Here is an 11,956-nt window from a genome sequence, read left to right as displayed (position 1 = left end):
CACACACTGAAGACCTATAGGTTTACCACTGTACTAACCTGTCACACACTGAAGACCTATAGATTCACCACTGTACTAACCTGTCACACACTGAAGACCTATAGGTTCACCACTGTACTAACCTGTCACACACTGAAGACCTATGGGTTCACCACTGTACTAACCTGTCACACTGAAGGCCTATAGGTTCACCACTGTACTAACCTGTCACACTGAAGGCCTATAGGTTCACCACTGTACTAACCTGTCACACACTGAAGACCTATAGGTTCACAACTGTACTAACCTGTCACACACTGAAGACCTATGGGTTCACCACTGTACTAACCTGTCACACACCGAAGACCTATAGGTTCACCACTGTACTAACCTGTTACACACTGAAGACCAATGGGTTCACCACTGTACTAACCTGTCACACACTGAAGACCTATGGGTTCACGACTGTACTAACCTGTCACACTGAAGGCCAGAGGTTCACCACTGTACTAACCTGTCACACACTGAAGACCTATAGGTTCACCACTGTACTAACCTGTCACACACTGAAGGCCTATAGTTTCACCACTGTACTAACCTGTCACACACTGAAGACCTATAGGTTCACCACTGTACTAACCTGTTACACACTGAAGGCCTATAGGTTCACCACTGTACTAACCTGACACACAGGTCACACACTGAAGACCTATAGGTTCACCACTGTACTAACCTGTCACACACTGAAGACCTATAGGTTTACCACTGTACTAACCTCTCACACACTGAAGACCTATAGGTTCACCACTGTACTAACCTGTCACACACTGAAGACCTATAGGTTCACCACTGTACTAACCTGTCACACACTGAAGACCTATAGGTTTACCACTGTGCTAACCTGTCACACACTGAAGACCTATGGGTTCACCACTGTACTAACCTGTCACACTGAAGGACTATAGGTTCACCACTGTACTAACCTGTCACACACTGAAGACCTATAGGTTCACAACTGTACTAACCTGTCACACACTGAAGACCTATGGGTTCACCACTGTACTAACCTGTTACACACTGAAGACCTATGGGTTCACCACTGTACTAACCTGTCACACTGAAGCCCTATAGGTTCACCACTGTACTAACCTGTCACACTGAAGGACTATAGGTTCACCACTGTACTAACCTGTCACACACTGAAGACCTATAGGTTCACAACTGTACTAACCTGTCACACACTGAAGACCTATGGGTTCACCACTGTACTAACCTGTTACACACTGAAGACCTATGGGTTCACCACTGTACTAACCTGTCACACTGAAGCCCTATAGGTTCACCACTGTACTAACCTGTCACACTGAAGGACTATAGGTTCACCACTGTACTAACCTGTCACACACTGAAGACCTATAGGTTCACAACTGTACTAACCTGTCACACACTGAAGACCTATGGGTTCACCACTGTACTAACCTGTTACACACTGAAGACCAATGGGTTCACCACTGTACTAACCTGTCACACACTGAAGACCTATGGGTTCACGACTGTACTAACCTGTCACACTGAAGGCCTATAGGTTCACCACTGTACTAACCTGTCACACTGAAGGCCTATATGTTCACCACTGTCACACACTGAAGGCCTATATGTTCACCACTGTCACACACTGAAGGCCTATAGGTTCACCACTGTCACAGACTGAAGGCCTATAGGTTCACCACTGTCACACACTGAAGACCTATAGGTTCACCACTGTATTAACCTGTCACACACTGAAGACCTATAGGCTCACCACTGTACTAACCTGTCACACACTGAAGACCTATAGGTTCACCACTGTACTAACCTGTCACACACTGAAGACCTATAGGTTCACCACTGTATTAACCTGTCACACACTGAAGACCTATAGGCTCACCACTGTACTAACCTGTCACACACTGAAGACCTATAGGTTTACCACTGTACTAACCTGTCACACACTGAAGACCTATGGGTTCACCACTGTACTAACCTGACACACACTGAAGACCTATGGGTTCACCACTGTACTAACCTGACACACACTGAAGACCTATGGGTTCACCACTGTACTAACCTGTCACACACTGAAGACCTATAGGTTTACCACTGTGCTAACCTGTCACACACTGAAGACCTATGGGTTCACCACTGTACTAACCTGTCACACTGAAGGCCTATAGGTTCACCACTGTACTAACATGTCACACTGAAGGCCTATAGGTTCACCACTGTACTAACCTGTCACACACTGAAGACCTATAGGTTCACAACTGTACTAACCTGTCACACACTGAAGACCTATGGGTTCACCACTGTACTAACCTGTCACACAGCGAAGACCTATAGGTTCACCACTGTACTAACCTGTCACACTGAAGGCCTATAGGTTCACAACTGTACTAACCTGTCACACACTGAAGACCTATGGGTTCACCACTGTACTAACCTGTCACACACCGAAGACCTATAGGTTCACCACTGTACTAACCTGTCACACACTGAAGACATATGGGTTCACGACTGTACTAACCTGTCACACTGAATTCCAGAGGTTCACCACTGTACTAACCTGTCACACACTGAAGACCTATAGGTTCACCACTGTACTAACCTGTCACACACTGAAGGCCTATAGTTTCACCACTGTACTAACCTGTCACACACTGAAGACCTATAGGTTCACCACTGTACTAACCTGTCACACACTGAAGGCCTATAGGTTCACCACTGTACTAACCTGTCACACACTGAAGACCTATAGGTTCACCACTGTACTAACCTGTCACACACTGAAGACCTATAGGTTCACCACTGTACTAACCTGTCACACACTGAAGACCTATAGGTTCACCACTGTACTAACCTGTCACACACTGAAGACCTATGGGTTCACCACTGTACTAACCTGTCACACTGAAGGCCTATAGGTTCACCACTGTACTAACCTGTCACACTGAAGGCCTATAGGTTCACCACTGTACTAACCTGTCACACACTGAAGACCTATAGGTTCACAACTGTACTAACCTGTCACACACTGAAGACCTATGGGTTCACCACTGTACTAACCTGTCACACACCGAAGACCTATAGGTTCACCACTGTACTAACCTGTTACACACTGAAGACCAATGGGTTCACCACTGTACTAACCTGTCACACACTGAAGACCTATGGGTTCACGACTGTACTAACCTGTCACACTGAAGGCCAGAGGTTCACCACTGTACTAACCTGTCACACACTGAAGACCTATAGGTTCACCACTGTACTAACCTGTCACACACTGAAGACCTATAGGTTCACCACTGTACTAACCTGTCACATACTGAAGACCTATAGGTTCACCACTGTACTAACCTGTCACACACTGAAGGCCTATAGTTTCACCACTGTACTAACCTGTCACACACTGAAGACCTATAGGTTCACCACTGTACTAACCTGTTACACACTGAAGGCCTATAGGTTCACCACTGTACTAACCTGACACACACTGAAGACCTATGGGTTCACCACTGTACTAACCTGTCACACTGAAGGCCTATAGGTTCACCACTGTACTAACCTGTTACACACTGAATACCTATAGGTCCACCACTGTACTAACCTGTCACATAATGAAGACCTATAGGTTCACCACTGTACTAACCTGTCACACACTGAAGGCCTATAGGTTCACCACTGTACTAACCTGTCACACACTGAAGACCTATGGGTTCACCACTGTAATAACCTGTCACATAATGAAGACCTATAGGTTCACCACTGTACTAACCTGTCACACACTGAAGGCCTATAGGTTCACCACTGTACTAACCTGTCACACACTGAAGACCTATAGGTTCACCACTGTACTAACCTGTCACACACTGAAGGCCTATAGGTTCACCACTGTACTAACCTGACACACACTGAAGACCTATAGGTTTACCACTGTACTAACCTGTCACACACTGAAGACCTATGGGTTCACCACTGTACTAACCTGACACACACTGAAGACCTATAGGTTTACCACTGTACTAACCTGTCACACACTGAAGACCTATGGGTTCACCACTGTACTAACCTGACACACACTGAAGACCTATGGGTTCACCACTGTACTAACCTGACACACACTGAAGACCTATGGGTTCACCACTGTACTAACCTGTCACACACTGAAGACCTATAGGTTCACCACTGTACTAACCTGTCACACACTGAAGGCCTATAGGTTTACCACTGTACTAACCTGTCACACACTGAAGACCTATAGGTTCACCACTGTACTAACCTGTCACACACTGAAGACCTATAGGTTCACCACTGTACTAACCTGTCACACACTGAAGACCTATGGGTTCACCACTGTACTAACCTGTCACACTGAAGGCCTATAGGTTCACCACTGTACTAACCTGTCACACTGAAGGCCTATAGGTTCACCACTGTACTAACCTGTCACACACTGAAGACCTATAGGTTCACAACTGTACTAACCTGTCACACACTGAAGACCTATGGGTTCACCACTGTACTAACCTGTCACACACCGAAGACCAATGGGTTCACCACTGTACTAACCTGTCACACACTGAAGACCTATGGGTTCACGACTGTACTAACCTGTCACACTGAAGGCCTATAGGTTCACCACTGTACTAACCTGTCACACTGAAGGCCAGAGGTTCACCACTGTACTAACCTGTCACACACTGAAGACCTATAGGTTCACCACTGTACTAACCTGTCACACACTGAAGACCTATAGGTTCACCACTGTACTAACCTGTCACATACTGAAGACCTATAGGTTCACCACTGTACTAACCTGTCACACACTGAAGGCCTATAGTTTCACCACTGTACTAACCTGTCACACACTGAAGACCTATAGGTTCACCACTGTACTAACCTGTTACACACTGAAGGCCTATAGGTTCACCACTGTACTAACCTGACACACACTGAAGACCTATGGGTTCACCACTGTACTAACCTGTCACACTGAAGGCCTATAGGTTCACCACTGTACTAACCTGTCACACACTGAAGGCCTATAGGTTCACCACTGTACTAACCTGTTACACACTGAAGACCTATAGGTCCACCACTGTACTAACCTGACACATAATGAAGACCTATAGGTTCACCACTGTACTAACCTGTCACACACTGAAGGCCTATAGGTTCACCACTGTACTAACCTGTCACACACTGAAGACCTATGGGTTCACCACTGTACTAACCTGTCACATAATGAAGACCTATAGGTTCACCACTGTACTAACCTGTCACACACTGAAGGCCTATAGGTTCACCACTGTACTAACCTGTCACACTGAAGACCTATAGGTTCACCACTGTACTAACCTGTCACACACTGAAGGCCTATAGGTTCACCACTGTACTAACCTGACACACACTGAAGACCTATAGGTTTACCACTGTACTAACCTGTCACACACTGAAGACCTATGGGTTCACCACTGTACTAACCTGACACACACTGAAGACCTATAGGTTTACCACTGTACTAACCTGTCACACACTGAAGACCTATGGGTTCACCACTGTACTAACCTGACACACACTGAAGACCTATAGGTTCACCACTGTACTAACCTGTCACACAGTGAAGACCTATAGGTTCACCACTGTACTAACCTGTCACACACTGAAACTGAAGGCCTATAGGTTCACCACTGTACTAACCTGTCACACACTGAAGACCTATGGGTTCACCACTGTACTAACCTGACACACACTGAAGACCTATGGGTTCACCACTGTACTAACCTGTCACACACTGAAGACCTATAGGTTCACCACTGTACTAACCTGTCACACACTGAAGGCCTATAGGTTACCACTGTACTAACCTGTCACACACTGAAGACCTATAGGTTCACCACTGTACTAACCTGTCACACACTGAAGACCTATAGGTTCACCACTGTACTAACCTGTCACACACTGAAGACCTATGGGTTCACCACTGTACTAACCTGTCACACTGAAGGCCTATAGGTTCACCACTGTACTAACCTGTCACACTGAAGGCCTATAGGTTCACCACTGTACTAACCTGTCACACACTGAAGACCTATAGGTTCACCACTGTACTAACCTGTCACACACTGAAGACCTATGGGTTCACCACTGTACTAACCTGTCACACACTGAAGACCAATGGGTTCACCACTGTACTAACCTGTCACACACTGAAGACCTATGGGTTCACGACTGTACTAACCTGTCACACTGAAGGCCTATAGGTTCACCACTGTACTAACCTGTCACACTGAAGGCCAGAGGTTCACCACTGTACTAACCTGTCACACACTGAAGACCTATAGGTTCACCACTGTACTAACCTGTCACACACTGAAGACCTATAGGTTCACCACTGTACTAACCTGTCACACACTGAAGACCTATAGGTTCACCACTGTACTAACCTGTCACACACTGAAGGCCTATAGGTTCACCACTGTACTAACCTGTCACACACTGAAGACCTATAGGTTCACCACTGTACTAACCTGTCACACACTGAAGGCCTATAGGTTCACCACTGTACTAACCTGACACACACTGAAGACCTATGGGTTCACCACTGTACTAACCTGTCACACTGAAGGCCTATAGGTTCACCACTGTACTAACCTGTCACACACTGAAGGCCTATAGGTTCACCACTGTACTAACCTGTCACACACTGAAGACCTATAGGTTCACCACTGTACTAACCTGTCACATACTGAAGACCTATAGGTTCACCACTGTACTAACCTGTCACACACTGAAGGCCTATAGGTTCACCACTGTACTAACCTGTCACACACTGAAGACCTATGGGTTCACCACTGTACTAACCTGTCACACACTGAAGACCTATAGGTTTACCACTGTACTAACCTGTCACACACTGAAGACCTATGGGTTCACCACTGTACTAACCTGTCACACACCGAAGACCTATAGGTTCACCACTGTACTAACCTGTCACACACTGAAGACCTATGGGTTCACCACTGTACTAACCTGTCACACACTGAAGACCATATGGGTTCACCACTGTACTAACCTGTCACACACTGAAGACCTATAGGTTCACCACTGTACTAACCTGTCACACACTGAAGAGGCCTATAGGTTCACCACTGTACTAACCTGTCACACACTGAAGACCTATGGGTTCACCACTGTACTAACCTGACACACACTGAAGACCTATAGGTTCACCACTGTACTAACCTGTCACACACTGAAGACCTATGGGTTCACCACTGTACTAACCTGTCACACACTGAAGACCTATGGGTTCACCACTGTACTAACCTGTCACACACTGAAGACCTATAGGTTCACCACTGTACTAACCTGTCACACACTGAAGACCTATAGGTTCACCACTGTACTAACCTGTCACACACTGAAGACCTATGGGTTCACCACTGTACTAACCTGACACACACTGAAGACCTATGGGTTCACCACTGTACTAACCTGTCACACACTGAAGACCTATAGGTTCACCACTGTACTAACCTGTCACACACTGAAGACCTATAGGTTCACCACTGTACTAACCTGTCACACACTGAAGACCTATAGGTTCACCACTGTACTAACCTGTCACACACTGAAGACCTATAGGTTCACCACTGTACTAACCTGTCACACACTGAAGACCTATGGGTTCACCACTGTACTAACCTGTCACACTGAAGACCTATAGGTTCACCACTGTACTAACCTGTCACACTGAAGACCTATAGGTTCACCACTGTACTAACCTGTCACACACTGAAGACCTATAGGTTCACCACTGTACTAACCTGTCACACACTGAAGACCTATGGGTTCACCACTGTACTAACCTGTCACACACTGAAGACCTATGGGTTCACCACTGTACTAACCTGTCACACACTGAAGACCTATGGGTTCACCACTGTACTAACCTGTCACACTGAAGGCCTATAGGTTCACCACTGTACTAACCTGTCACACACTGAAGGCCAGAGGTTCACCACTGTACTAACCTGTCACACACTGAAGACCTATAGGTTCACCACTGTACTAACCTGTCACACACTGAAGACCTATAGGTTCACCACTGTACTAACCTGTCACACACTGAAGACCTATAGTTTCACCACTGTACTAACCTGTCACACACTGAAGACCTATAGGTTCACCACTGTACTAACCTGTACACACTGAAGACCTATAGGTTCACCACTGTACTAACCTGTCACACACTGAAGACCTATGGGTTCACCACTGTACTAACCTGTCACACACTGAAGACCTATAGGTTCACCACTGTACTAACCTGTCACACACTGAAGGCCTATAGGTTCACCACTGTACTAACCTGTTACACACTGAAGACCTATAGGTTCACCACTGTACTAACCTGTCACACACTGAAGACCTATAGGTTCACCACTGTACTAACCTGTCACACACTGAAGGCCTATAGGTTCACCACTGTACTAACCTGTCACACACTGAAGACCTATGGGTTCACCACTGTACTAACCTGTCACACACTGAAGACCTATAGGTTCACCACTGTACTAACCTGTCACACACTGAAGGCCTATAGGTTCACCACTGTACTAACCTGTCACACACTGAAGACCTATAGGTTCACCACTGTACTAACCTGTCACACACTGAAGGCCTATAGGTTCACCACTGTACTAACCTGTCACACACTGAAGACCTATAGGTTTCACCACTGTACTAACCTGTCACACACTGAAGACCTATGGGTTCACCACTGTACTAACCTGACACACACTGAAGACCTATAGGTTTACCAATGTACTAACCTGTCACACACTGAAGACCTATGGGTTCACCACTGTACTAACCTGACACACACTGAAGACCTATGGGTTCACCACTGTACTAACCTGTCACACACTGAAGACCTATAGGTTCACCACTGTACTAACCTGTCACACACTGAAACTGAAGGCCTATAGGTTCACCGCTGTACTAACCTGTCACACACTGAAGACCTATGGGTTCACCACTGTACTAACCTGACACACACTGAAGACCTATGGGTTCACCACTGTACTAACCTGTCACACACTGAAGACCTATAGGTTCACCACTGTACTAACCTGTCACACACTGAAGACCTATAGGTTTACCACTGTACTAACCTGTCACACACTGAAGACCTATAGGTTCACCACTGTACTAACCTGTCACACACTGAAGACCTATAGGTTCACCACTGTACTAACCTGTCACACACTGAAGACCTATAGGTTCACCACTGTACTAACCTGTCACACACTGAAGACCTATAGGTTCACCACTGTACTAACCTGTCACACACTGAAGGCCTATAGGTTTACCACTGTACTAACCTGTCACACACTGAAGACCTATAGGTTCACCACTGTACTAACCTGTCACACACTGAAGACCTATAGGTTCACCACTGTACTAACCTGTCACACACTGAAGACCTATAGGTTCACCACTGTACTAACCTGTCACACACTGAAGACCTATAGGTTCACCACTGTACTAACCTGTCACACACTGAAGACCTATAGGTTCACCACTGTACTAACCTGTCACACACTGAAGACCTATGGGTTCACCACTGTACTAACCTGTCACACTGAAGGCCTATAGGTTCACCACTGTACTAACCTGTCACACTGAAGGACTATAGGTTCACCACTGTACTAACCTGACACACACTGAAGACCTATAGGTTTACCACTGTACTAACCTGTCACACACTGAAGACCTATGGGTTCACCACTGTACTAACCTGTCACACACTGAAGACCTATGGGTTCACCACTGTACTAACCTGACACACACTGAAGACCTATGGGTTCACCACTGTACTAACCTGTCACACACTGAAGACCTATAGGTTCACCACTGTACTAACCTGTCACACACTGAAGGCCTATAGGTTTACCACTGTACTAACCTGTCACACACTGAAGACCTATAGGTTCACCACTGTACTAACCTGTCACACACTGAAGACCTATAGGTTCACCACTGTACTAACCTGTCACACACTGAAGACCTATAGGTTCACCACTGTACTAACCTGTCACACACTGAAGACCTATAGGTTCACCACTGTACTAACCTGTCACACACTGAAGACCTATAGGTTCACCACTGTACTAACCTGTCACACACTGAAGGCCTATAAGTTCACCACTGTACTAACCTGTCACGAACTGAAGACCTATAGGTTCACCACTGTACTAACCTGTTACACACTGAAGGCCTATAGGTTCACCACTGTACTAACCTGACACACACTGAAGACCTATGGGTTCACCACTGTACTAACCTGTCATACTGAAGGCCTATAGGTTCACCACTGTACTAACCTGTCACACACTGAAGACCTATAGGTTCACCACTGTACTAACCTGTTACACACTGAAGACCTATAGGTCCACCACTGTACTAACCTGTCACATAATGAAAACCTATAGGTTCACCACTGTACTAACCTGTCACACACTGAAGACCTATAGGTTCAACACTGTACTAACCTCACACACTGAAGACCTATGGGTTCACCACTGTACTAACCTGTCACATAATGAAGACCTATAGGTTCACCACTGTACTAACCTGTCACACACTGAAGGCCTATAGGTTCACCACTGTACTAACCTGTCACACACTGAAGACCTATAGGTTCACCACTGTACTAACCTGTCACACACTGAAGGCCTATAGGTTCACCACTGTACTAACCTGACACACACTGAAGACCTATAGGTTTACCACTGTACTAACCTGTCACACACTGAAGACCTATGGGTTCACCACTGTACTAACCTGACACACACTGAAGACCTATAGGTTTACCAATGTACTAACCTGTCACACACTGAAGACCTATGGGTTCACCACTGTACTAACCTGACACACACTGAAGACATATGGGTTCACCACTGTACTAACCTGTCACACACTGAAGACCTATAGGTTCACCACTGTACTAACCTGTCACACACTGAAACTGAAGGCCTATAGGTTCACCGCTGTACTAACCTGTCACACACTGAAGACCTATGGGTTCACCACTGTACTAACCTGACACACACTGAAGACCTATGGGTTCACCACTGTACTAACCTGTCACACACTGAAGACCTATAGGTTCACCACTGTACTAACCTGTCACACACTGAAGGCCTATAGGTTCACCACTGTACTAACCTGTCACACACTGAAGACCTATAGGTTCACCACTGTACTAACCTGTCACACACTGAAGACCTATAGGTTCACCACTGTACTAACCTGTCACACACTGAAGACCTATGGGTTCACCACTGTACTAACCTGTCACACTGAAGGCCTATAGGTTCACCACTGTACTAACCTGTCACACTGAAGGCCTATAGGTTCACCACTGTACTAACCTGTCACACACTGAAGACCTATAGGTTCACAACTGTACTAACCTGTCACACACTGAAGACCTATGGGTTCACCACTGTACTAACCTGTCACACACCGAAGACCAATGGGTTCACCACTGTACTAACCTGTCACACACTGAAGACCTATGGGTTCACCACTGTACTAACCTGTCACACTGAAGGCCTATAGGTTCACCACTGTACTAACCTGTCACACTGAAGGCCAGAGGTTCACCACTGTACTAACCTGTCACACACTGAAGACCTATAGGTTCACCACTGTACTAACCTGTCACACACTGAAGACCTATAGGTTCACCACTGTACTAACCTGTCACACACTGAAGACCTATAGGTTCACCACTGTACTAACCTGTCACACACTGAAGGCCTATAGGTTCACCACTGTACTAACCTGTCACACACTGAAGACCTATAGGTTCACCACTGTACTAACCTGTCACACACTGAAGACCTATAGGTTCACCACTGTACTAACCTGT

Source organism: Oncorhynchus nerka, unplaced genomic scaffold, assembly GCF_034236695.1.
Source record: "Oncorhynchus nerka isolate Pitt River unplaced genomic scaffold, Oner_Uvic_2.0 unplaced_scaffold_7___fragment_2___debris, whole genome shotgun sequence".
In the NCBI taxonomy this organism is placed as follows: domain Eukaryota; kingdom Metazoa; phylum Chordata; class Actinopteri; order Salmoniformes; family Salmonidae; genus Oncorhynchus; species Oncorhynchus nerka.
Note: the sequence above shows the minus strand (reverse complement) of the source record.